This window comes from Dipodomys merriami, unplaced genomic scaffold, assembly GCF_024711535.1.
Source record: "Dipodomys merriami isolate MVZ:Mamm:240054 unplaced genomic scaffold, mDipMer1.0.p SCAF_1563, whole genome shotgun sequence".
NCBI lineage: Eukaryota > Metazoa > Chordata > Mammalia > Rodentia > Heteromyidae > Dipodomys > Dipodomys merriami.
In genome coordinates, this window is record NW_027202897.1 from 39,802 (window position 1) to 64,946 (window position 25,145).

A 25,145-nucleotide genomic window follows, 5' to 3' on the forward strand; every position below is an offset into this window, starting at 1 on the left:
ATCTTTGGAGTTTTTATAAATTGAGTATTTGTCAAGATGTAACCTAATTTTTGTAGGAATGTGGTGAAACTTATTAAGATTCATTTCCCAGTGATTCATTTATTTATTTATTTTGTCTAAGAAAAAATTCTACATTTGTGTGTGGTTCTTGCTCTTGCAAGAATCTTCACCAGAGCCAGGCTCTGGTGGCTCACACCTGTAATCCTAGCTACTCAGGAGGCTGAGATCTGAGGATCGTGGGCAAAGCCAGCCGGCAGCAAAGTCCGTGAAACTCTTATCTCCAATAAACCACCAGAAAACTGGAAGTGGCCCTATAGCTCAAGTGGTAGAGTGCTAGCCTTGAGCTGAAGAGCTGAAGTACTGCGCAAGGGCCCAGAGTTCAAGCCCCATGACTGATAAAAGAGACAGGGGGAGGGGTGCAAAACTTCTAGCTTTGGGGTTTTATCAAGGAAGAAAGGGATGCAGATGAATCTCACAGCAAACCAGAATTTGCTGGATGAAATATGATGGTGTTCTCCTATCCAATCCTATCAGCTTCAGAATTAAGAGATGTATTCTAAAAGCCAATCACAGTGAGATCAGAAAAAGGGACATCTAGGGTCCTCAGGACAACCCCCTCCCCTGAGGTTCTACATCCCTCACCATGGTCCTGAGAAGTCCTGTGTGCAGGCCCTTGAACTCCATAGCACCATGGTTGTGAGCATAACACATGCAGGCCACTAGGCATCACATCATGGCCCATGGTAATGGAAGACCTGCAAGTGAACAGTAGACTGAAGGAACCCCAGAGTTATCCAGGATGGAGCACCTGGTCAGAGGGAGTAAGGATGCAGATCTCAAGAGTCATATAGCTCTCTCCTAACTGAACCTTATTCACTCATGCACAATGCACCCCAGGCTAAGCTCACTCTTGGGACCCTCTTGCCTAGCAGGAGCCTGCTTAACTTTTTCTTCAACAAGTCTTTGCTGTTTTGGGGGTTTGTTTTTTGGGGGTTTAGTTTTTTTGCTTTTTGGTAGGTCATGGGGCCTGAACTCTCAGCCTGGGCACTGTCCCTCAGCTCTTCAGCTCAAGGCAGGTGTTCTACCACTTGAGCCACAGCACCACTTCCAGCTTTTTCTGCTTATGTGGTGCGGAAGAATCCAACCCAAGGCCTCATGCATACAAGGCAAGCACTCTACCACTGAGCCGCCTTTCCAGACCCTTACATGCATTCTTTTCTTCCTTTTATTTTTTTCGATGGGGAGCATTTGAACTCAGGGCCTTCTACTTCTTGTTGGATTCCTGTCCTTAGCCTTTTTTTCCCCTCTGTTGTTGTTTTTCCAAGATGGACTTGAGCTTATGCCTAAACCTGGACCATGATCCTCTTCTTTGTACTTCTCACTTAGCTGGGAAGACAAGCATGCACCATCATGTCTAGCTTTATTACAGAGATGTCTCAAAAACTTCTTGCCCAAGAACTTCTTGTCACTAGAACTTCTTGTGATCTGTCTGCTCTTTCCCTTCTGAGTAGCTGGCATTAAAGACATGTGTCTGGCACTTTCAAGTATTGTCATTGGTGGTAGCATAATTGTTTAAGTATCTTTTAGCGATGTGGTGTGAAAAGCCATTGGAAGTGGGTGACTGTTCATTTGACTTGGTCATTTTGATATCCATCACAATTATTATTTTCAAACATAATAACTCAGTATCCTATAAAACATTATAAACTACCATGTAACTTCCAAGTTATGAACTGTTTGCTGATAAATGACTTGCAATACCAAGGGTTTAAAATTGGATCATACAATAGCTGTAGGTTTTTAATGTCTAAAATTAATATACTCTAGGCTTATTTAACTAATCTAAAGGTAATAGAACTGGTTCATTGGTACCTGGAAATTAAAGTATGGTATTGAATGAACAAAGCATACACATATAATGGAATATTAATTGGTTTGGAAAGTTTTATTCAAAACAAATTTATTAAAAAATGGGCATATCTGTTATCATGGTTAGTGTGTCTAGGTTTTAATCATAATTTGTCTTCTAAGCACTTAAAGACTAGCTTTTGTAAGCAACAGCAAATCAACCCTTTCAACATCACTCCTACTTTAATTGACAAAATGAAGAAATCTCTGAAAACAACACGGAAATAATTTCAGGCTTAGACTTCAGCATGAATGGTATCACCGTGCCCTTTCCCTCTAAAACACAGCTATGTTCATTTTAGAGAGAACATTCTACTCCTAATGACGGTGGGGAAAAATGTAGTTTGTCTCAAAGCTTTTTCTTGTCAGCCAACAGCAAGGACAGAATAGGAATCAGGAGTGGAATACAAAGGGTTTGTGGTCAGATAATCAGATTATTTCTGAGCTTTGTAAACAGACATTTGGTGTTGTAATCTGTAAATGTGGAGAACAGATATTCTGATTTCCAGTGCTTCCTCCTAGAGTTTAAACTTCAAAAGAACAACTTCCAAATTACTTTTAGCTTAGCCTACCCAAATGGGCTGCAGTGCCAACAGAGGTGGGCAGCCGGGCACCAGTGGCTCACTCCTGCACTCCCAGCTCCTCAGAAGGCTAAGGTCTGAAGATCATGGTTCAAGCTAGCCTGGGCAGGGAAGTCAATAAGATTCTTGTAAGGTCCACCCTGGGAAGGCAGAGCAGACTCCTCCCTCCTCTTGGTTCAGACTCCGCCCAATAGCTGTTTCACCCAGGTAACCAACACAGGTGGAGGCAGTCACCTTCCCCTCCCCCCACCCCAGGTCACATCCCCAGCCGGTGTGGCCACACCTTCTTCTGCCCTTAGCTTGCCTGTGGTTCAACCCTTTTTTATTCCTGCTGCTTGGGCTTCCAACTTGACCAGAAGCAGCCTGCAAAGAAACCTTTTCTTTGCCTGAATACCACGTGCTACTCTCTTTCCTTGGCAGCCAGTTTAATTTACCCAACAAAGCAGAATTCTAGGACTCAAAGCCAGGTCCAGATGCAGTTCTCATGAGCAATGTGTATTTGCATTTCCTCTCTTTGCCCTTTTTGTTAGGGGTAGAGGGAAGAAAATACATTTGCTGCTTTGAAATGCCTATAAATTGTGTTTTCCAAATTCTAGAAATCCCAGAGAATGTTTATTTCCACTTTGATTATAATGAAGCAGTCTTGGACAAATAGAAGTCAACAGCTGTCAGCCAGACTTTCTGCCTTTTTAGGAGAAATTTAAATTCATACTGATTTAATCTCTGGACATGGAGTGACTCTCTGAGGAAAAAACTAGATCACAAATAGAAATATCAATATATTTGACTGCATGGGAATAAAACAGCTCATATGTTCAAAGCAGAGCACAATTAAAGGCACAGTATTTAGCCACAAGTGGGTGCAAAGGATACACAGTTTTAATATTTAACAAGGTTATATAATAAAAGAAGAATCACTCAGTAGAAAATGATGGATAGAGATGATTCACACTGGAAGATATACAAGTGGCTGGTGATCAGACCACAAAAACTGCTAATATGCAATTCAGAGGCTTAGAAATGATGGTGATACATCTTTTTTTTTTTTTTTCTAGTAGGTTAGCAACAACATGAAAACACTGTTTTAAGACTGTCACAATACACTAAAATACTGGTCTACCTTTCCATCCTACAAAGGTTCCTCCAGGCCCTGGTGGTAGATTATATGGGGCCACAATTAGGTACTGGTCTGAATTGTAAGTTATTTGTCTCTGCCTCAGTTTTCTCATCTGTAAAATAGGTATGAAAGAATACTTCCAGTGTGTGGCTGTGGATAGAATTAAATGAGCTAGTCTACAGAACTCATTTAGCATGGTGATGGTTCAGCTGCTATCTGCTGCTGGGAGAGTGGCCTATACCTATCAGATAGGTCTTTTCCTCTGCCTTAATCTAAACTAAACTTTGATCGTGGGTATGGACATATAGGAAATAATACAGAATACATAAGATTGGGTACTATCCATGGTTTCAGGCATTGAAGGGGCCTTGGATTATATTCCCAATTCATAATACGTCAAAACAATGCGGCTATGCTTCCTATAAATGAAAATTCAGAAGCACATTTTGGACATTTTTGTTAAGACAACAAACACACCAAGCTATTAGCAGGTTAAAAAAAAGAGTAAAACACTTAAGATTGATACAACTCAAGGGGCTCACTAAGCTTTTCTAAGGGTTATGATTATAGCCGCAAGTAAAAAGAAATAAAATTAGAGCGATTTGTTTGAAGTAACTGCTCAAACTGCCCACAACTCAACCCCTTGCAGTTCCATCTTTTGGGAAAGCAATCAGGAGAGAAGAGAGAATTAGAAAGCAGAGCCAGCCAAGGCCCAATGGAGAAGAGTGGCTTAACTGTGTTGACAGAGCCTTGGTCCACTGTGTCTTCTCTCCATCTTGTCCTCCCTCATCTGTCCCTCCCTCCCTCCTTCCTTCCTTCCTTCCTTCCCTCCTTTCTTTCTTCCTCCTTCCTCCTGCCTTCCTTTTCCTTCTTTTTTTCCTTCTTTTTCTTTCTTTTTTTTTTCTCCGTCTCCTCTTTGTTTCTATTTTTGTTTCCTTTCTATTATCTGTAAGTAGTTGTATTAAGGGGTTTCAATTCAAGATGTCAGTTTATAAGTACAATGCACCTTGGTCAATGCCACCCCTTCCACCCATAGTTCTCTCTCATCTCTCCCCTCCCCACCCATCCCAAGTTACCTGGTTCCATTTTCACATCCTTCATTCATTTCTAAACAAGCTAACGTGAACATCAGCCTTCAAGGATTCTGCCCATCAGAAATGGAAGGGGCCCAGCCTACAGCTGTGCTGTGGATGGCAGCATGCAGTCACCACTGAAAGCAGAGGAAATAAGGACAAATAGAAGTCCACGGCTGTCAGCCAGACTTTCTGCCTTTTTAGGAGAAATTTAAATTCATACTGATTTAATCTCTGGACGTGGAGTGACTCTCTGAGGAAAAAACTACATCACAAATAGAAATATCAATATATTTGACTGCATGGGAATAAAACAGCTCATATGTTCAAAGCAGAACACAATTAAAGGCACAGTATTTAGCCACAAGTGGGTGCAAAGGATACACAGTTTTAATATTTAACAAGGTTATATAATAAAAGAAGAATCACTCAGTAGAAAATGATGGGGAGGTTCAGGAAGCCAGCAGAGGAGCCCGGGTTGAAGTGTGGAGCTCAGCATGTCCTCAGCCCCTCAGTGGGTTCTGAAAACACCACTGTCTTCAAACACCATGAGACCACAGGCTGTCACACTGCTGGTGAAATGAGCCCATTCTTTTCTTCAACTGGTTGGAATTAGAGTGTGGGAAATACTTTGTTTTAGAATACTGTCCACATAAAATATTTTAAAACAAGTGGGTTTAAAGGGAAAAGCTTCAACTTGACAAAAATCATCTTGTTAGAAAACGTAAGTCATTTTGGGGTGTTTTTTCCTTTTAAAACTTCTATAGACACGTGTACATGCACACAATGGAGGAGCAATGGAGGAGCATCCAGAGGCAGTAAACCACTGCTTGGATGGCAGAAATGTCAGATCCTAGAGTCACTTGTGCATGGCCCTTCAAAACTGGTCAGAGCCGGGAGGTCATGGGAAGAGTTTGTAAGCATGCCTAATGTCCATGACTATCTACCTTGTAAGGGACAGACACTTGCCAGTCCTCTGTGATAGTAAAAAGCTAATGTTATAAAATATGGGAAATAGCTTAAATCTCAGCCCCTTTATGTGCCAAAAGCTCTAATTGGCAGCTCTAATTGAGCTGACACTAGTTACATGAAGTTCATCTGCTCAGGAAAAATACAGAGAGTGTGTTTCTATTGATATCTGTCTTAGGCATTGTTTGGGATCATTAGAGATCACATTCCTAAGCCATCTAGGAAGATGCTTTTGCAAACCAGAGTGCTAAACAAGCTACACTGCTGTAGCTGGAGAAAAGGTCTGTGCAGTTGTCAAAATATTGTTCTTAATGACATCTAACCCTGATGGCCTCTTTGTAAAATAGGCTAAGGTTATAGGTTCCTGGCTAGGTAAGATCAACGCCCCTGAAGTCAGCTTGAAAAAGTTACAGAAGATAGACCTTCGCTCTTCTACCCCCATTTTAAGTTCAAGGGTCCAGAGTCAGTTTTGGAGAAATGAGGCAAAATAGATAAAATAAAAAAAAAGACATAAAAATAGTGTTAACTGTTGTAGGTGTGCAAGGTGTGGAGACTGCATCTGTCAGAGATGGTTACAAGACTGAGCCTTCTGTGTCTATTTACAAAAATATCTGGTTAGTAAAAAGGTTGTGATTTTGGTAAATTGTCCTGGGCTATTGTTTAAAGATCTTAAAGACCAGCAGGATCAAAGCCTGCCAAGCCTATGCAATGTATCTTTAACCAGTCTGTGTAGGAATTTACAGCCCAGCATGAGGTGGGATAGTCCCTTGGAGCCACTGAGAGCCTGGGCTGCTGCGGGGGCTGCTGCTGCTGCTGTTGGGGAATGATGACCTGACAGCCACCTGGAGGAACTCCTGCCTGATTCCATCACCTGAGTCTGCTTCCTGGTTGACTGCTGCTAAATCTAAGAACTTGTGGGACATTCTTTTAGGTGATATCCAGAAACCCTCTCTTCCCACAGTGGATATTGGGGACAAGGATATCACTGGCTTGCTTGCCTTAGGCACTTCAGTGCATAGTGACTGGAAATCCACTCTATGGTCACAGCCTAGTTTGGCTCTGGTATGGTAATAACCTGAGTGTGTTATCAATGGAAATAATAAACTGAAAGGGATCGGGAGGTAGTAAAGAAAGCCTTGGGAAAGGAACTGGAGAAAAATTGGTATCCCCTTTGGATAAGAAAGGATTTGAAAAGTAAGGATTGTCTTTAAGACAAACCTCAGAAAGTTTAAGTATGTCACAGATGGTATGAGTATGTCTTAAAATTGGAGCTTACAAGTGCAGCTGGTATAAAATTAAGTTAACTGTGATACACGGAGTCAGGACTGGTGGAAAAAAAATGTAAGGGCCCTGGTACTGTTACTTTTGTTACAATCGGACCTTGTATACTCAACAGACTTGTAAAAAAAAAAAAAAAAAAAAAAAAAGATCAGCTCAGTCCGTCTATTAGTTCTGAGATCCAAATACCAAGCATTGAGAACAACTGACACCACACAAGATAATATAGAGACACCCTAAATTTTAAGATTAAAATTAGTCCAAAGACAAGAGGAGGGAATGAAAGATTGAAATTGGGGCTATGTCCATTTTACAATATGCTAACTGCTAATTCTGCTTCTGTAAACCTGCTTGTGCTAACACTGACTCTTCCCTTCCCAGAAATAAGTTAAAAAGTTACAAAGTCCAGATGCAGGCCCAGGGACAAGGTCTGCAAACATAGATAAAAAACAAAAGCATATGTTCTCCTGAATTCCTGTGTAAAAACTCACGGCAGGGGGCTCAAGACAAGGACCATCTGGCCAGCCCAGCAAACTAGGTCAAATGTCAACCAATCGCGAGCCTATAACTATGTGGACTCCCCCCCAGAGAAGCCTCCCCTAGGGAACCAACCAGTTTTCAACAAACAAGTGTTACAAAAATGATTGCTGGAGTATATGATAATTTTTAAGCTGAGCCAATCCTGGGGAGCCTGGGGTCTTATGCTAATCCTGTGGTTTTTGTCTTTAAAAGGGCCTGTAAACCGCTGCTCCGGGCTTCCAGTCTGCCTTGGACAGGGAGCCCGTTTGCGCAAACGCCTAATAAAATCCTCTTGCTTGTTGCATCTGCTGGTTTGGAGTCTTGGTTCGTGGGGTACCCTCCCGTAGAAGAAAGCATCCCAGTGAGTCTGGGGTCTTTCAGTGAGTCATGTAGCTCTGTACTAGAACAGCTTAACACCAATACAATGCACCTCAAGCCCTGCCTTCCCTTGAGGACCCTGCCTGTCCAGCAAGAGCTCTGCTTATCTTTTTCTTTAATAAATCTTTGCTGCTTTGCCTCTCCCTCTGTGTCTGTGGACTTTTCTTCAAGACCATTAGACAGCCTTTCAGTATCATAAGGCTTCTGATACCAAGTTGGTAAAACAACTAACAGGAAAAATTATTACTATATACCTGACTTTGCTTTAACCCAGTCTTACTCTGCGCAGGACCACAGGATTTTTTTTTTAATATTATTTTATTTTATTTGAGAACATACTGTACAGAGGGGCTACAATTACATGGGCAGGATAATGCATACATTTCTTACCAAGCATTGCAGCCTCCTCCTTTGTTTACCCTTCACCTCCCTTCCCAGCCTCCCCCCTCCCCCCACCCAATTATACCCCCCTCCCCCCCCACCGACATTGTAAAGCTGGTTTTGACATGACATTTTGTACTTCTCATTGTTGCAACAGGTCCACCTGAAGGACCACAGGATTTTATGCATGGAATAGTTACAAGCCATTTTCTCTCCAAAGCTTTTAGGATGACTTCTTTGCATTCTGGAAACACTGGTGAGAAACTTAGCTCCCAAGGTAGGTCATACAAATTTTAAAGCTTCTTAATAATTCCAAAAGGATATCTTTAAAAATTAAAAACCCAAACAGACTTTTCTTTTCTTCCATTGACAATTGTTAGGTTAGACAGACTGCAATTGAATTGCAAGGTCAACCAACCAACATTTATATTGACTATTGGAAAACTTAGAAAAGGAAGAGGAAGTTCTTATTTGTCGAGAAGGTTCACCTTGCAGATGAAAGCGTGTCAGAAAAGACCACAGGAGCCACACACTGCCAGATGTATTCAGTGTAGACCTTTCACTCACGTGTGTCCCAGCCTTTGGCCCCTGCAGGACAGAAAAGCCACTCCTCAGTGCATTCGAACCTCCACCACCCAACTGGACTTTGGAGAGCAGGTCATGCTGTACTTTGACTGACAGGGCTGCAGAAAGGCTTCCTTTATATGCATCAACAGAGGAAGGAGCTCTTTCCTGCATGTATTGTGCTGAGGACAGAGAGTAGATGAGACTTTATTTCCTGTGCTTCTCATGGCCCATTACTTCTGGGACTTCTGTGCACCAGAATTTAAAGGGAGGTGAAAGGCCATGACCACAGTGTATAGCTGGCTGGAAAACTGGGCTGTACCTTGGACTCAGCTGGAGAGATGAAAAATATTGATGCCCTTTTTTGTTGGTTTGTTCATTGTTTTTCAATACTGAGGATAAACTCAGGGATTTGTGCTCGCAGGGCAGCTGCTCTACCACTTGAGACATGCCTCCAGCGCTTTTTATTCACTGATTTATTTATTTAATGTTGGTCATGGGGCTTGAACTCTGGGCCTGAGAGCTGTCCCTCACCAATCCAGCTCAAGGCCAGCACTTCACAACTTGAGCTACAGCGCCACGTTTAGTTTTCTGGTGGTTTATTGGAGATAAGAGTTTTGTGGACTTTCCTGCCCGGGCTGGCTTTGAACTGTGATCCTCAAATCTCAGCCTCCTGAATAGCTAGGATTACAGGTGTGAGCCACCGGCCCCCAGCCCCCTTTTATTTTTGAGGTAGGATTTGCTTTGTGTCTGGGACAACCTGGTCTGCAATCTTCCTTCTCATGCTTCCCTGCATTTCTGGAGGTGACAGGCAGGCTCCTCTGCACCCAGCCATTGTGCTTTCCCCACAGCTGGGAATAATAGGTGTAAATCAACAAGCCCAGCCATTGGTTGAGATGCAGACTTGTCAATTTCTTTTTGCTTAAGCTGACTTTGAACCATGATATCCCTGATTTCTATCTCCCAAATAGTTGGGATTAGAGGGCTGAACTACTGTGTTCAGCTTGATGCCTGGGCTTTAATTTGTTTGGGTAGAGCTGTCATGATTTCAGAAAACATATGAAGTGCTTACAATACACAGAAGACTGAACAATACATTGTTAGGATTAGAGCACAGAGACTCTTGGGTCTTACGTGTTTAATTCTGCCTGGTTGGTAGATAATAGACTTACAAAGCCATTGCACCTTGTAGCCACAGTTCATGTGTGGTTTTGGTCATTGCTCTCTCTCTCCTCTCCCGATGATGAATGTGAACTGGCATCTCATAATCTATGAATGGCATTGAACACATCTTTACAAGTTTACTGGTTTTTCCCATTTCCTCATGTGAAATACCTGTTCAGGACTTTTGCTAATTTTTAATGTTAAGATGTCTGCTTTTGTTTTTAGGCCTATTTTTTATTTATAAGTTTTTTTATTGTGAAAATACAGGGGGGTTACAGTTACATGAGCAAGGTAATGAGTACATTTCTTATCAAACATTGATGCCTCCTCCTTTGTTTTTCCCTACCATCCCTTTCCTCCCACTTCCACAACTACACTACTGCCCCCCACAGTTTAGCACTGCATATGAGCTGAACACTTTGAATCATCTGTAGATTGCTGAGATTACCTAGCACAGTGCAGATGTCATGTGAATAGTTGCCCTTTCACATCATTTAGGAAATAATGACAAGAATATACATGTTCAGCTCAGATGCACTTTACTTTGTCTTCCAAATATTTGAATTTGTGGCTGTGGAACCCAGGCATACAGTGTCCAGGCTAGAGAAGTGAAACTGCTAAGTGAGTCTGAAATCATGCCCTTCAAAAATACTCTATTTTTAAATGTCAAAAAAATCCACAGAAAAGCCGTCCATTCTTTAGAGTCACATAATAACTGTAAATAGCTTGTCACTTATGTTGGAATTCACCAAATCTATGACTCTCCTGCCACAGTCCAAGTTCACCTTGCCAGGTAGTGAGAAAACCCTAGGAGATTTATAAAAACCACCACTTAACCTGTTTTACACAAAGACAACTCAGATGAATCTTGGTTCCTCTTTCACTATGGACGGGGTATGAGAGGCTAGGGTTGGGGGGACCAGATCCTCCCGAGTTCCTAGGTGCCCATTGGGACTTCAGACCTCTAATGCCAGAGGGTCTGTTGGTTTCAAGTTAATGTCAGAGCATGAAGAACATCTGCTTCATTCTCTTTTGTGCAAACAAGCAGATGAGCAAACCTGTCCAAGACAAGAGGACTTCATTGTGACAAGCAATTTTTCCTGCAAACAACTTGGCATGTGTGTCAGCTGTTTGCAATTCCAATGACCTTTTGATGGAGAACTGAGAACACTGCCAAATGGCTCCATTATGACTAGTCATTCTGATCTTTTGGTTGACTCTTCTTTGGAGCAGTGTTTCTACATGAAGATGGGTGGAGCAGTTCTCATGTCTACAAGATTTGGGGACTGCTCAGGAAGGTATTTGTTCCCACTGAATCAGGCAAAGGTGATACCTTATTTTTCTGGCTTCTACTTTCTATCTGCAAGATTTAAGCCAGCTCTCCAGAGGCCTGGCTCACAGATGTTGCCATCCCAGCGTTCTGTCCTCTGCTGTCTACTGACTATTCCCTCCAATGCTGGGCTGGCAGAATTCTCTGGTTTCTCAGCAGCGCTCTGGTCCTCTCAAGAAGAGAAACAATCAAACATAAACCCATCCAGATGTGACTGTGCAACTCAAAAGGTAGATTTCCAGGCCTGTTGTGACTCACCATTCCTCCAGATTTGATTGAAACGAGCCTTTGCTCAATGATGTGTTCCTTGTATTTTTCCATCAGACTGAAAGGAATGCCTTTGTTTATGTAGGGGGGTAAGGAGACTTTGCACTGTACATAAAAGGATGGCACCGCCAAGGCCAGGGAGTTATAGATCCTGGATCTGTGCTCGCCAATCATGGGGAAGTATGTGGCTCTAAGTCATGTATGGGATTTTCTTAGGTAGAAAAATCTATTGCAATGTATTATTCTTTTTTTTTCCTTCCAAGGAAGGCATTTTTTTAAATTTTTTATTGTAAAGATACTATACAGAGGGTTACAGTTACATGAGTAAAGTAATGAGTACACTTCCTATTGAGCATTGTTACCCCCTCCATTGTTTTCCCCCTACCATCCCTTTCCTCCCAACCTTCCCCAGGTTCTTTTTTTTAAAATTGTGATTAAGTGATTACATAATTTCCCAAATTTCACAGTATTGTGGAATAATGATGCTCATTTAAAGTCACAAGTTCATTCTAACTTTCCTGGAGCAAATTGTCTATCACAGTCTATAACATATAAAGTTGTACACATATACCCCATACATGTGATCAGCAGCATGGGGATATTTAGTAGTGGTTCAGAGTTCTTTGTTTCTTAAGTCCTGTTAGTTCTGTCGTATCACCTAACGTTTTGGTTTTAGCATCCACTTATCAGGGAGACTATGTACCGTTTGTCTCTTTGCTCTTGGCTTACCTCGCTCAACATGATTCCTTCTAGCTCCATCCATTTCCCTGCAAATGCCATTATTTTGTCATTTCTAATGGCTGCATAGTATTCCATTGTGTATAGATACCACAATTTTTGTATTCATTCATCTGTGGTGGGGCATCTGGGTTGTTTCCATATCCTAGCTATTGCGAACAGTGCTGCAATAAACATGGAGGTGCACGTGTCCTTTTATATTGGTTCCTGTTGTTCAGGGTAGATGCCTAGAAGTGGTATTACTGGGTCATAAGGGAGGTCAATCTTTATCTTTCTAAGGACCCTCCAGAGTGCTTTCCAAAGTGGTTGTATAAGTGTACATTCCCACCAGCAGTGTAATAGGGTTCCTCTTTCACCACATCCCCTCCAGCATTTGTCGTTGGCTGATTTATGGATGTGGGACATTCTGACTGGGGTAAGGTGGTATCTCAGGATTGTCTTTATTTGCATTTCCTTCACCAGCAGGGATGATGGACATTTCCTCATGTGTTTCTTTGCCATTTTTATTTCTTCACCTGAGAAGTCCCTCTTTAGTTCCCTTGCCCATTTAGTAATTGGTTTGTTAGGTTTGGGAGGGATTAGTTTCTTGAGTTCCCTGTATATACAGGATTTTAACCCTGTGTCTGATATATTGCTGGTAAATATTTTTTCTACCTTGGTTGTGATAGATTTAGCTGTGCAGAAGCTTTTTATTTTAAGGTAGTCCCATTTGTCGAGTCTCTCTCCAACTTGTTGTGACCCTGGGACTCTGTTCAGGAAGTTCCTTCCTGCGCCTATTAGTTCAAGTGTCTCTCCTACTCTGTCCTGCAGTAGTTTCAGAGATTCAGGTTTAATGTTAAGATCTTTAATCCATTTTGAGTTGATGTTGGTGCATGGTGATAGGCTGGGGTCCACTTTTAGTTTTCTGCATGTGGCTGCCCAGTTTTCCCAGCACCAGTGGTTGAAGAGGCTGTGTTTCTTCCATTGTATATCTTTGGCTCCTTTGTCGAATATCAGCTGGCTGTAGACCTGTGGATTTATTTCTGGATCTTCTATTCTGTTCCATTGGTCTTCGGGTCTGTTTTTGTGCCAGTACCATGCTGTCTTTGTTATTATAGCTCTGTAGTAGAGTTTGAAGTTCGGCATGGATAGCCCTCCCATGTTGTCTTTATTCCCTAGAATTGTTTTGGCTATTCTAGGTCTTTTGTTGTTCCATATGAATTTTTGGACTGTTTTCTGTATTTCAGTGATGTACGTCAATGGGATTTTAATAGGAATTACATTGAATTTGTATATTAATTTTGGAAGTATTACAAGGAAGGCATTTTTTAAAGAGATTTCACAAATATCAACACTCATTTTTCCCCCAATATCCCAAAATTCACAAATCTCTTTGAATCAAGTGATGTATTTTGGTTCAGAAAGTGTGGATGTTGAATCCACTGAGGGCTGTTTCATCCAGGGGTGCAGTCAAGGTCAAGACGCACACAGCATTAATAAACATAGCTGTGGCTTCATTTTTGGAGCTGCTCTGATGCTGCAGACTGAAGCTAGGCATAGGTGAATCTTGCCCAGCAACCCAGACTGTCCTGTGGGTAGATGACTTGAGTTTATCAGCCTTCCATCAGCTTCTTTCTATTAAGGCAGTCATGGATGGGTGTGGTGGCTCCCTTCTGTAATCCCAGCTACTCAGATGGTAAAAATGTGGGAGGATAAAGATATTAGGCCAGCCCAGGCAAAAAAACAAGTTAGTGAGATCCCCTCCCCCATCTGAACCAATCATCTAGGCACACGCCTGTCATCCCAGCTACATAGGAGGCAAAAGTAGGGGGAGCTCAGTCCAGGCAAATAGTTGAGATGCTCGGCAAGCATGAAGTGCTATTGGTGTGGATCCAGATATAGAATGCCTGCCTAGCAAGGCCCAAACTCTGAATACAAACCCAGTACTTTCACCACAAACATGAAAAGAAAAAAAAGATTAGTCATCTCACCAACTAACAACAAATATACAATATTATTCACTACAGGGAAATAGAGCAGCCTAGAGAAATTCTGGGTGTCCCGGAACAAACAAATTAATGTCTGGATGGCAGTGCCAGGAGTCACCACAGCCAAGTGTCTGAATTTTCCTGTACCTGGTTGCCCACAGCCTCACACTGCTGAGAATTTTCTGCCCTGTGTTACTTTTAGGTCATTTTGTTTTAGGAGCGGAGACCATGAACAGTATTGACAGATTTATTTTAGCAGCTGGGGGCAAAAGAGGCCAAATAAACCTACAACAGAAATTCATATTTTGGGGCTGGAAGGTGGCTCAGTGGTAGAGTGCTTGCCTCACATGCATGAGGCCCTGGGTTCGATTCCTCAACACCACATAAACAGAAATGGCCGGAAGAGGCACTGTGGCTCTAATGGTAGAGTCCTAGCCTTGAGCTGAAGAGCTCATGGACAGCACCCAGGCCTAGAGTTCAAGTCCCACGACCAACCAAAAAAAAAATTCATATTTATTTTGCCATTAGTCTGCAGACTTAGGCAAAGAGCAGCAGGAGATGAATAATATAAAGACCAAGGAATAGAGAAATGTCTCAATCAATACATATAAACACACATATACACCATATATATATTATATAGACATAATATTAACATAAATACACATATGTGTGCACACAAATACACATATACAAATATGGCTAGCCTTTGTAAATACACATACACAATCACACACACCCACACACAAATATATCCGTCTCAGATTGTTTTCCTTTCATTCTTCCTGATGAAAACACTGTGTGGCTGTGTATGCAAGTTGGAAGTATGCTAATTTGACTTAAATATTAACAAACTCATAATTGGGTATTAAAATTTGAAAAAAATAAATCTTCCACGCAAACACAATATTAAGAAACATGGAATACAATTTCAAAACAAAGGGTACATGCACTTGCACCCCCATTTGCAGACTACCCCAGGCAATGATTGAAGTGCCTGATTTCATGGTTAGAGGCTATGGCTCCCCCTTGTGTTTACAAGAACCCCAAATCTTGCACGGATTTTGGTCACTCTTGGGCTGTTTCAATATTCATTGCTACTTAAACATTTAAGCACTTTTGTGCCAGACCTTATCATTAAACCATGCTTCTGCATGTGCTGACAATCCTATCTGAAAGGCAGTCACTTTTGAATGGACAGGACATAAAATGCCATCACTCAAGCCCCCAAATCACCCAGATTGGCCAGGCAGTAAACTCAAGTGAGCCCTTAAGGAGCATTTTAGAGAAAAATACTGAAAATAGAAAAACAGAATCCTAAAGGAGATATATACCCTACATGTTCATGGAGAAACTATTCTGAAAGAAAGGCTCTTCTGCTCTGTAAGCAGCTATTGTTTTCCTTTAGCAAAAAAGATCATTGTACTGCATAAATTTTCAGTTTTTTTTTGTTTGTTTTGTTTTTCTTTGCCAGTCCTGGGGCTTGAACTCAGGGCCTGGGCACTGGCCTTGAGCTTCTTTTATTCAAGGCTGGTACTCTACCACTGAGACACAGCACATTTCTGGCACAATTCAGAACCATTTCAGGCACAATTCCCAGCATCTGCCCCCAGCTTGTCACCAAGCAGAAATAAACTATTGGGAATTGTCAGAGGGCTGGCATTTGCCTTGGGAGGTGAGAACCAAAGTTCTTCACTTGTACTTCAGCTGTGAGCCAGCAGTGAGCTGAACAGCTGCTGCAGGACAAGGCTAAGCAGAGATGTTGGGGTGGGGGTACAGGTGGGTTGAAGCAGGAGTCAGGTGCACAGATGAGTGGTTGGGGCTGAGGGCTGAAAGAAGGCCAGGGAGAGGTCCTAGGGTTTAAACCTCTGCAGAGAGCCAGCATTCCAACATAGAGCAGGTTGGGGATTTCAGTGTGGAATTGTTGGAGCTGGCAGGGACAGAAATAAAAGGCTTTTCCCTGCATTTGGCCAGAGAACACTGGCAGAGAACCCTTCCCTCAGTTGGGAGGGAGGATCAGCTGGTATGGACTGTCTGACCTGGACAGTTATGGAGTCACATATCTAATTATTCACAATGCAAGGCGATTACTCAGGGTGATGTATATTTTGTATGTATGCAGGGTAGTAGTTTGAGAGATAAAAACTGTTGGTTAGGATGCTGTGATTTCTGGCTACTGTAATTTTATTTTCGGAAGCAAATGTCTCTAATGATTCTCTCTACAAAACACAAGAGAGTTCAGCAAAGCAATTGATAGGCAATAATGAAGCAAGCACATGAGAGTTGTTTATTACAAGCTCCAGCCTGGATTTAAAACGATCACCGACGCCAGCAGGTCAGAGTTGAGAGCCATGACCCTTCCTTCAGCAGGGTTTTTACAGGATTTCTGGGGCATTCTATACACCATAGTATCACATAGCAAATCATATCACACCATGGGAAATTCATAAAATAATTCTAAAAGATGATTAGTTTAACTCGTGCAGGAACCGACCAGGGACTGGGGGTTGGCTGGTTCTTGGGGCTGATGCTCTTTGAAATGATCTGAGCTGCAACCAAGTGGTCTTTATCTTGCAGGAACATTTGGAACTTAGCTCTACTTTGTGGAATTTACTGTAAAGGGTACCGTAAAGGGTACTGTAAAGGTTCCTGGAATTTGGGCCCAAAGGGAGTTGCTGATACAGTTCCTGGAGTTTCAGTTATAGTGCCTTAACAGGATAGAATCTAAGCTAAAATGGCTATGTTATATTTTGTTCGGGCTTCACACTCCCTTTTTTGTTTTTGTTTTTTTTTCTCAATTGTGGGGCTTAAACTCAGGGTCTGGCCACTGTCCCTGAGGTCTTTTGCTCAAGGTTAGCATTCTACCATTCTGAGCCACGGTACCACTTCTGGTTCTCTGGTGGTTAATTGGAGATAAGAGTCTCATGGACTTTCTTGCCCAGTCTGGCTTTGAACCACTCTCCTTAGATCTCAGCCTTTTAAGTAGCTGGGATCACAGGCATGAACCACCAGCATCTGGTGACAATGCTCCTCTTAATATAGTTCATTCTCCTCCCATTTCTCATCATATAATAAGAGGTTTGAACCAGCTGACTTGATGACATCTCAGGTCTTGTCTGTTGACAGTCCTCTGGTGACAGTGGCTGCAAGCTTGTTCCATTTTTTGCAACAAGCTCATCTGCATGTCAGTGGCCATGGAATGAAATCAGAAGTGGCAGAGGAATGCTCAGGTTTCTGGGGAGGCAGAATGCTTGTCACTCAGCGAAACTCAGATTTCCTTGGTATGCACCATTGATATATCATTAAAAAAACACATACAGGGCAGAGGTAATGACATCAAAGCAAGTTAATGATGTGGACCACTTATTCTTACTATGACTTATTCTGGCAGGCTAAATTCTGAGGCCATCAAGATAAAATTTCAGGAATGGCTCTTTTGTTAATTATTGATTGCAAATGGAAGAGGAATGGTTTCTCATCGGACACTATTACAGGGAACTTGTCTGCTCTTAGGCTCCTCTTGTTTTATTCCTCAACTGCCAGAGATTGGCAGCATTTTGGCTGTGTTTGTGCATACGCTTGTCATTTGTGTAATACAAGAGATGATGTCCAGCTTGGCAGCATGTTCTCCAACATGGCCATGAGAATTCAGACTGATTATTGGTTAAGCTGGTAACTGAGTTAGACTCTGGAGGACACGGTCAAGGTCAAGGTGGAACTAAAGGGCAGCCTTGTAGAGGCTATCAAAGAAGGCATGGGAGGGGGCAGGCACTGGTGGCTCATACCTGTGACCCTAGATAGTTAGGAGGTTGAGAGCTGAGGATCTAGTTTGAATCCAACTCAGGCAGGAAAATATGTAAGACACTTATCTCCAATTACTACCATGAATTTTTTTTATAAAAAAGCCAGAAGTGGAGCTGTAGCTCAAGTGATAAAGTGCTAGTCTTGAGCAAATAAAGCTCAGGGACAGCGGCCAGGCCCTGAGATCAAGTCCTAGGACCGGGACAAAACAAACAAGCTCAGATCAGCAGCCCCTAGAGTTCAAAATTATGTTTCTTTTACCTTAAAAATACCTAAGTATAGACTTTATTCTCTTCCTCCTAGGATCCTGGAAGCCTGTCATCTTCCCATGTTACTTCTGATATAAAGCGAAGCCCATTTAGCTCTGCAGCCTTTAGACCTCATCTGTTAGCTCATACAAAACAAAATTTATATTAAATGGAATTTCAGAAACATCATCCTGGTCTAAATTGAACCTCACTTGATGGGAAGCAAAATGTGTGTTGGTAATTTTGCTTTGGATTCTTGCCTTGGGGCTCTTTGAATTCTAGGGCTGAAGGGAGAGAGAGCCCCTGTCCAGACCTCAGTCTGCCCCTCCCAGGGTGTGACTCCTGACACCTCGCTCTTAGTCACCCCCCCCAACACGTTACACACCCCAATCAGACGTAGAATAGAGGGAAAATGATGACCTCCTAGAAGCTTCACTTTTCTCTGTTCAGACCCCTGATTGAAAAAGAGCAACTCTAAAATATGACAATCACCCCAGTATCTCCAATATCAGTCCTTTAGGCTGCTAGACCTTGGGGGACACTGGCAGCATTTGTTTGGGCAAGAGTTGACAAAATAGGGGTGAACACATAACATGTGGAAAAGCATGAAGACATAAAGCCAGAATCCATCTTCAGCTTGGACTGTTCACTCCCAGGGAAAATGCTCTTTAGATGGCGGGGCATGGATGGGGCAGGAGGGCAGCGCAGGTTTCCAATGACAGAGAGGACATAGTGACATTCCAGGGAAGGCCCACAGTGGCCCTGGGAGGAGCTGTCATTGCTCCAACTCCACAGAGCAGGGCATGCAGGGTGAGAAGGGCCTGAGGTCAGGAAAAAGATTGAGCAGGAGTGATAGATATGCTTGGTAACTTTGTGTCACCCTCTAATCAAGTCAAGCGTTGCACTTAGAATCCATGATAACGCTGGTACTCAGCTTTCTTCCTAGTTCTGCTTCCCTTGTAGCGGGGATTACAGAGATGTACTGGCTTGGTTTTATGAGACAGTGTCTCATTAAATATTTTTTCATTTTTATTTTTTTATTGTGAAAATACTGTATAGAGGGGTTACAATTACATGGGCAAGATAATGAGTACATTTCTTATCAAGCATTGTAGCCTCCTCCTTTGTTTCCCCTTCTCATCCCCTCCCATCCTCCCCCTCATTAACTATTTTCATGCCTGCACCAACCTTGAACTCGTATCCTACATCTGATATCTCCCAAGTAGCTGAGATTATAAGTATGATCCACTGAGCCCAGCCCTCACACCTGTTTTTCCAGTGATCAGGTGAGAAGTACTTTGAGGCAAAGATGGGAGAAAAATCAGTTCTGGTCATAGAGGAATTTGGCTCTTGCTTATGGAAGACAGTTGACTGACCAAAACTGAATACAGCCAATGTGGCTGCTGGTTAGCAACAATTCATCAGGTCAGATCAAAGTCACCAGTGTTTTAGCTTTAGATAAGCAACTCACCCATTGAGGGGAAAAGTAAAAACAGTCTAGGGTGATTTTTGTTAGTAGTAGAAGAGTTGGCCCAGTTCCTTCCCCACCCCTACCCCTTCTACCCAGGAGCCAAGCATTTCTCTCACAGATAAGTTTTTTTTTTAATTTTTTAATTTTTAATTTTTTATTGTGAAAATACTGTACAGAGGAGTTACAATTACATGGGCAAGATAATGAGTACATTTCTTTTTTATTATTTTTTATTTTTTATTTTTTTACAGAAACTATTAGTATTTATTTTATTTTGTGAAAATACTGTACAGAGGAGTTACAATTACATAGGCAAGATAATGAGTACATTTCTTATCAAGCATTGTATCCTCCCCCTTTGTTTCTCCTTCCCATCCCTTCCCATCGTCCTCCTCCCCGCCCCCCACGAAAGTTGTAAAGTTCCTTTTTGACGTAACGACTTGTACATCTCATTGTTGCAATGGGCCTACCTGTATCCCTATTTAAACGGTTTGTTTTTCCCCTTCCCCTCCACAAATTATGCTGACATCAAATACAGTGAAAGCAAGGGTTATACTGTGGGGGAGGGCCATACAAAGCAACAAAGAAATAATATTATAAATGTGTTAAAAACAATTGCATGAAAGAAAAAAAAACATTTGAATACATATCTTAGGGTTCATTTCCTTAACATCACCTTATCTGACCTTTTCTGCATGGTTTCCCTTATTTGCAATATCTAGTATATGAATACATTTCTTTTTTTTTTATTGTGAACATACTGTACAGAGAGATTACAATTACATGGGCAAGATAATGAGTACATTTCCTATCAAGCATTGTAGACTCCTTTCTTTACCCTTCACATCCCTTCCCAGCCTCCCCCGCCCCCCCACTCAATCCCCCCTTCCCCCACCAAAGTTGTAAAGTTCATTTTCAACATGACAACTTGTACTTCTCATTGCTGCAACGGGTCCACCTGTATCCTTTTTTAAACGACCTGTTTTTCGTTTTTCCCCTTCCCCTCCACAAATTATAATGACATCAAATACTGTGAAAGCAGGGTTTATACTGTGGGGGAGGGACATACAAAGCAACAAAGATATAATCTTATAAATGAGTTAGAAACAATTGCATGAAAGAAAAAAAACATTTAAATACATATCTTAGGGTTCATTTTCCTAACATCACCTTATCTGACCTTTTCAGCTTGACTCATACATATACTAGATATTGCAAATAAGGGAAACCATGGGACCTATGTTTCTTTGGCCTTGGCTTACTTCACTTAATATAATTTTTCCAAGTCTTTCCATTTCCTAACAAATGGGGCAATGTCATTCTTTCTGATGGAGGCATAGAATTCCATTGTGTATATATATCACATTTTCTTGATCCATTCATCTACTGAGGGGCATCTGGGTTGGTTCCAGATCTTAGCTATGGTAAATAATGCTGCAATAAACATAGTTGTGCTGGTAGCTTTAGTGTGGTCTTGTTTGTAAACATTTGGGTAAATGCCCAAAAGTGGGATTGCTGGGTCATAGGGGAGCTCTATGTGGAGTCTTTTGAGGAACCTCCATACTACTTTCCAAAGTGGTTGAGCAAGTTTACACTCCCACCAACAATGAAGTAAGGTTCCCTTCTGTCCACATCCCCTCCAGCATCTGTTGTTATTAGAGTTCTTGATTATAGCCATTCTAACTGGGGTGAGGTGGTATCTCAATGTTGTTTTGATTTGCATTTCTTTTATGGCTAGGGAGGTTGAGCGTTTCTTCATGTGTCTATTGGCCATCCTTCTTTCTTCTTCAGAGAAGTTTCTCTTTAAGTCTTTAGCCCACTTATTTATTGGGCAGTTGTTTCTTTGAGGATTTGTTGTTGGGGGATTTAAGTTTTTGAGTTCCAAGTATATTTTAGATATGAGACCCTTGTCTGTTGTATGGCTAGTGAAGATCTTCTCCCAATCTGTGGCCTTTCTATTGATCTTGCTAGCTATGTCGTTTGCCATGCGGAAGCTCTGCAACTTCATGCAATCCCATTTGTCCAACCTTTCTTTGATTTGTTCTCACAGCTAAGTTTTATGCATTAACAATTACCCTGAAACACAAATTGAAGAGTTTCTCTGAGCAAAAAAAGCAATTTCATTCTCCTCTGATTTTTTTTCTTCTACGGACAGGTTAGCTTGAATCTGCAAGCTGCCATCTCTGCAGACATATTCTAAGCTGACCTCTTGACAATGTCATCTTAGAGATGAATTGAAGCCTCAGACTAGACAGGGGTATAAAACAAACAAAGAAACAAAAACCAACAACAAAAAACCAAAAGCACTTGCAGAACTTGGTGTCTCCCCATATTATCACGCTGAGTTTTGGACAAGTCTTTCAAATGTTAAGTGTTTTAAAAGTCCCCTAATCTAATTTGCCTTTCTGTCTTCTTCAGGGATGGTGAGGGAAGGTTAATGAGAAGATGGCAGCTGCTTTGATCTCCTGAGGAGAGACGTGTTTGAATATCTCACACAGTGACCAGGTAGAGGCAAGATTTTAGAAGGAGAAATGACCCATCATTAACACGCTCATCTGTACACCGGAGCCGGCTGTTATTCCAGGCCAGTCCTATTTATGGACTTGTTGTTCTGAAGAGAAAGAGAGACTCTGCTGTGTTTCCAGCATATCTGGTGACTTCTGTCCCTGGCAGCCGACCTCATGGTGCCTTCGGGATTACAGATCAAATAATCTTCCACCACCTCTTCTTCTTCTTGGTTTGATCTTTGCTTAACCTCGCCTCACTCAATTTTTATTGCTTCCTACTTTTTCCTCTTTTATTTTGGCAATTCCTTCTGATGTTTCCTAACATACCAGGCTCTCTCCCTATCCTTTCACCTCCCCCGACTTTTGTAACAGAATTTACTGAATGTTCTTTTTCTTCAGAACTCTCTTTTTGTCTGTTTCTGTTTTTGATACCAGTACTAGTGCTTGAACTCAGGATCTGGGTGCTGACCCTGAGCTTTTGTGCTCAAGGCTAGCGCTCTATCATCTGAGCCACAGCTCCACTTCTGTCTCTTGGTAGTTCATGGGAGACATGAGTCTCTCATGGACTTTCCTGCCTGGGCTGGCTTTGAACCTTGAGCCTCACATCTCAGCCTCCTGAATAACTGGGATTACTGGCATAAACCACAGACTCCTGGCTGTAATCTTTTCTTCCATCTTCCCAATGTTATCATGTGGCCAGTTGCCATGACCTGTCAGGTCTGAGCGGAGCTTTGTGTCCCTGAGGAAACTTTGTGTGTTTTCCTAGTCTAGTAGAGAGGGCCTTGAACAGTCTTCTCTCATCATGTGCTCAACTTTTCCTAGAGCTCCCTGAGCATCCATCGTCCTCTCGCTGCAGACCAGAGGTTGTCAATCTCCACAGTGCTCTAAAAGCACCTTGGGGTAGAATCTAGGGAACAGCACTTATAAAGTTTTCTAGGTGCTGCTGGGACCTCTGTCCCTTTGAAAACCCCTGTACTAGATTGTCATATCCTGAGGGCATGGGTTGTGACCACACCTACAATGCTGGCTCACTGTTGCATGGAAGAGTTTATGGAATGAGTGAATGTAGCCTTAAATGTGCAGGTCCCGACCTTTGGTGGCCAGACTGCTGTTGGAAGACCAGCCTCTTGGGAACCTGAGGTTCTACAATTATCTTCCATAGAAAGGAATTAAGTGAAAATGAAATCTATTGAGTACTTTTACTGCCTTGTCTTCATGAGTCCTTACCTTTGGCTCATTCTGTTCACTAATATGGAAGCTTATTTAGAAAGTCAGCTTATGATAAGGAGGAAGAAGAAAGGACAGTAATGGCCTTGCAGGGTAGTCTTACTTGGCAGCAGTGTTTGACAAACATCCACTTGCTACTCTCCAGATCCTCTGATTGGATCTTCTTGACATTTGATGAAGTTTATCTGAAGGGCATTGAAATCACAGAGAAGCTTTTGAAAATTTCTGCCCATGCTCCTAAGAGCATAAGACTAAAAAGATATTTATTTATTTACTTACTTATTTACTGAGTCTCAAGGCTGGAACTCAGGGCCTGGGTCCTGTCCCTGAGTTTTCATGCTCAAGCAAGTGCTCTACCACTTGAGCCATGGCTCCACGTCCAGCTTTTGGTGGTTAATTAGAGATAAGAGTTTCATGGACTTTGCTACTTGTGCTGGCTTTGAACCATGGTCCTCAGATCTCAGCCACCTGAGTTTTAACTAGGATTACAGGCCTGAGCCACCAGTGCCTGGCTTCCAAAAAGTCTTTATGACCCTAACATGGGCTTGGGGACAGCCAGCCGCTGTCCCTGTGGGCCAGGACGAGACCTGGGTGGGAAGTCCGGGAACTTGGAACTCTAAGGATAGAGAATGACTGACCTGTCTCTTCACCTACCTTCTGAGATCTTCCAGAGTGGAGGCCACCATGTCTGTTTCCATTTCTTTTGGGCCTGGCACAATTTCTAACACCAATTCATAATATCAAAGGTCAAGACAAATTCTGGACCTTTGGTTAATTAGGCTCCATTGAGTTTTAAGCGATAGCAAACCAACTCGTGACCATTGAAGCATAAAATAATTGAAGCAATTGTAGTAGTTTGGAAAGCCAAAACCAACATTGGCAAAGGAAACCCTCATCCAGCAGAGGGTCTCAGGAAGGCTGTCCCCATGGCCCCTCTGGGGACCACTGACCCTTGACCTCAGCATCCTGGCTACCACTGCCTCTGCTTCTCTGGTTTGTCTTGGGTTTGTTCTCTCTTCCTGCAGGTGAGCTGTGACAGCCAGTAAGCATGAATAATGGTGGTTCCCAAAAGTTCTGTGTCCTCCAAGCTCATGTAATAGACTCCATCCAAAAGAAGGACACTGGCTAGGCCAGGATGAACAGTTAGGTCTGCAGTGGTACACCTCAGGGCTGGGCCTGTTAGCCCTGGGCATCAGGAAGTGTCTTTGAGGAATAGTACCTTTGTTCCCACCAGGGGATCCATCGCTGGTATCTGGACTTCCTGGCTCCTCACAGGCACTCTACATCTCCATAGAGAAGCACCAACCGGCTCTGAATTTGTAGATTTCTTGAGAAGATACAATCATGTCTAAACATCCCTGCACAGACTTATTTATCCATGGCAGTCAGTCCTCATCATAGTTAGGTTGTAGAATCAGCCTATGTGCTTGTCATCTGACAGATGGATAAAGATGATGTGGTAGGTATACATAGTGGAGTCTTACTCAACTGTAAAGAAGAAGGAAGGCAGAGAAGGAAGAAGGAAGGAAGGCATATTATTTTCAGGAAACTGGGTGGAACTTGCTGATTTTTATGTCCAGTAAAATAACCTAGAAGGAAACCATATTTTTCAGAAAGAAAAATATCACGTATTTCCTTCAATGTGAGGACTCTTGAA

General features: G+C 42.2%; 1 long non-coding RNA gene across 1 annotated transcript; it reads left to right on the plus strand.

Moving 5' to 3' along the window:
• The first annotated feature begins 7,711 nt into the window (after positions 1 to 7,711).
• LOC138827536 (uncharacterized) lies at positions 7,712 to 18,472 on the plus strand. Its single transcript, XR_011372116.1, has 3 exons — positions 7,712 to 7,825; positions 8,362 to 8,481; positions 18,339 to 18,472. It is a non-coding gene; the product is annotated as an uncharacterized lncRNA (long non-coding RNA).
• Positions 18,473 to 25,145: the final 6,673 nt, after the last annotated feature.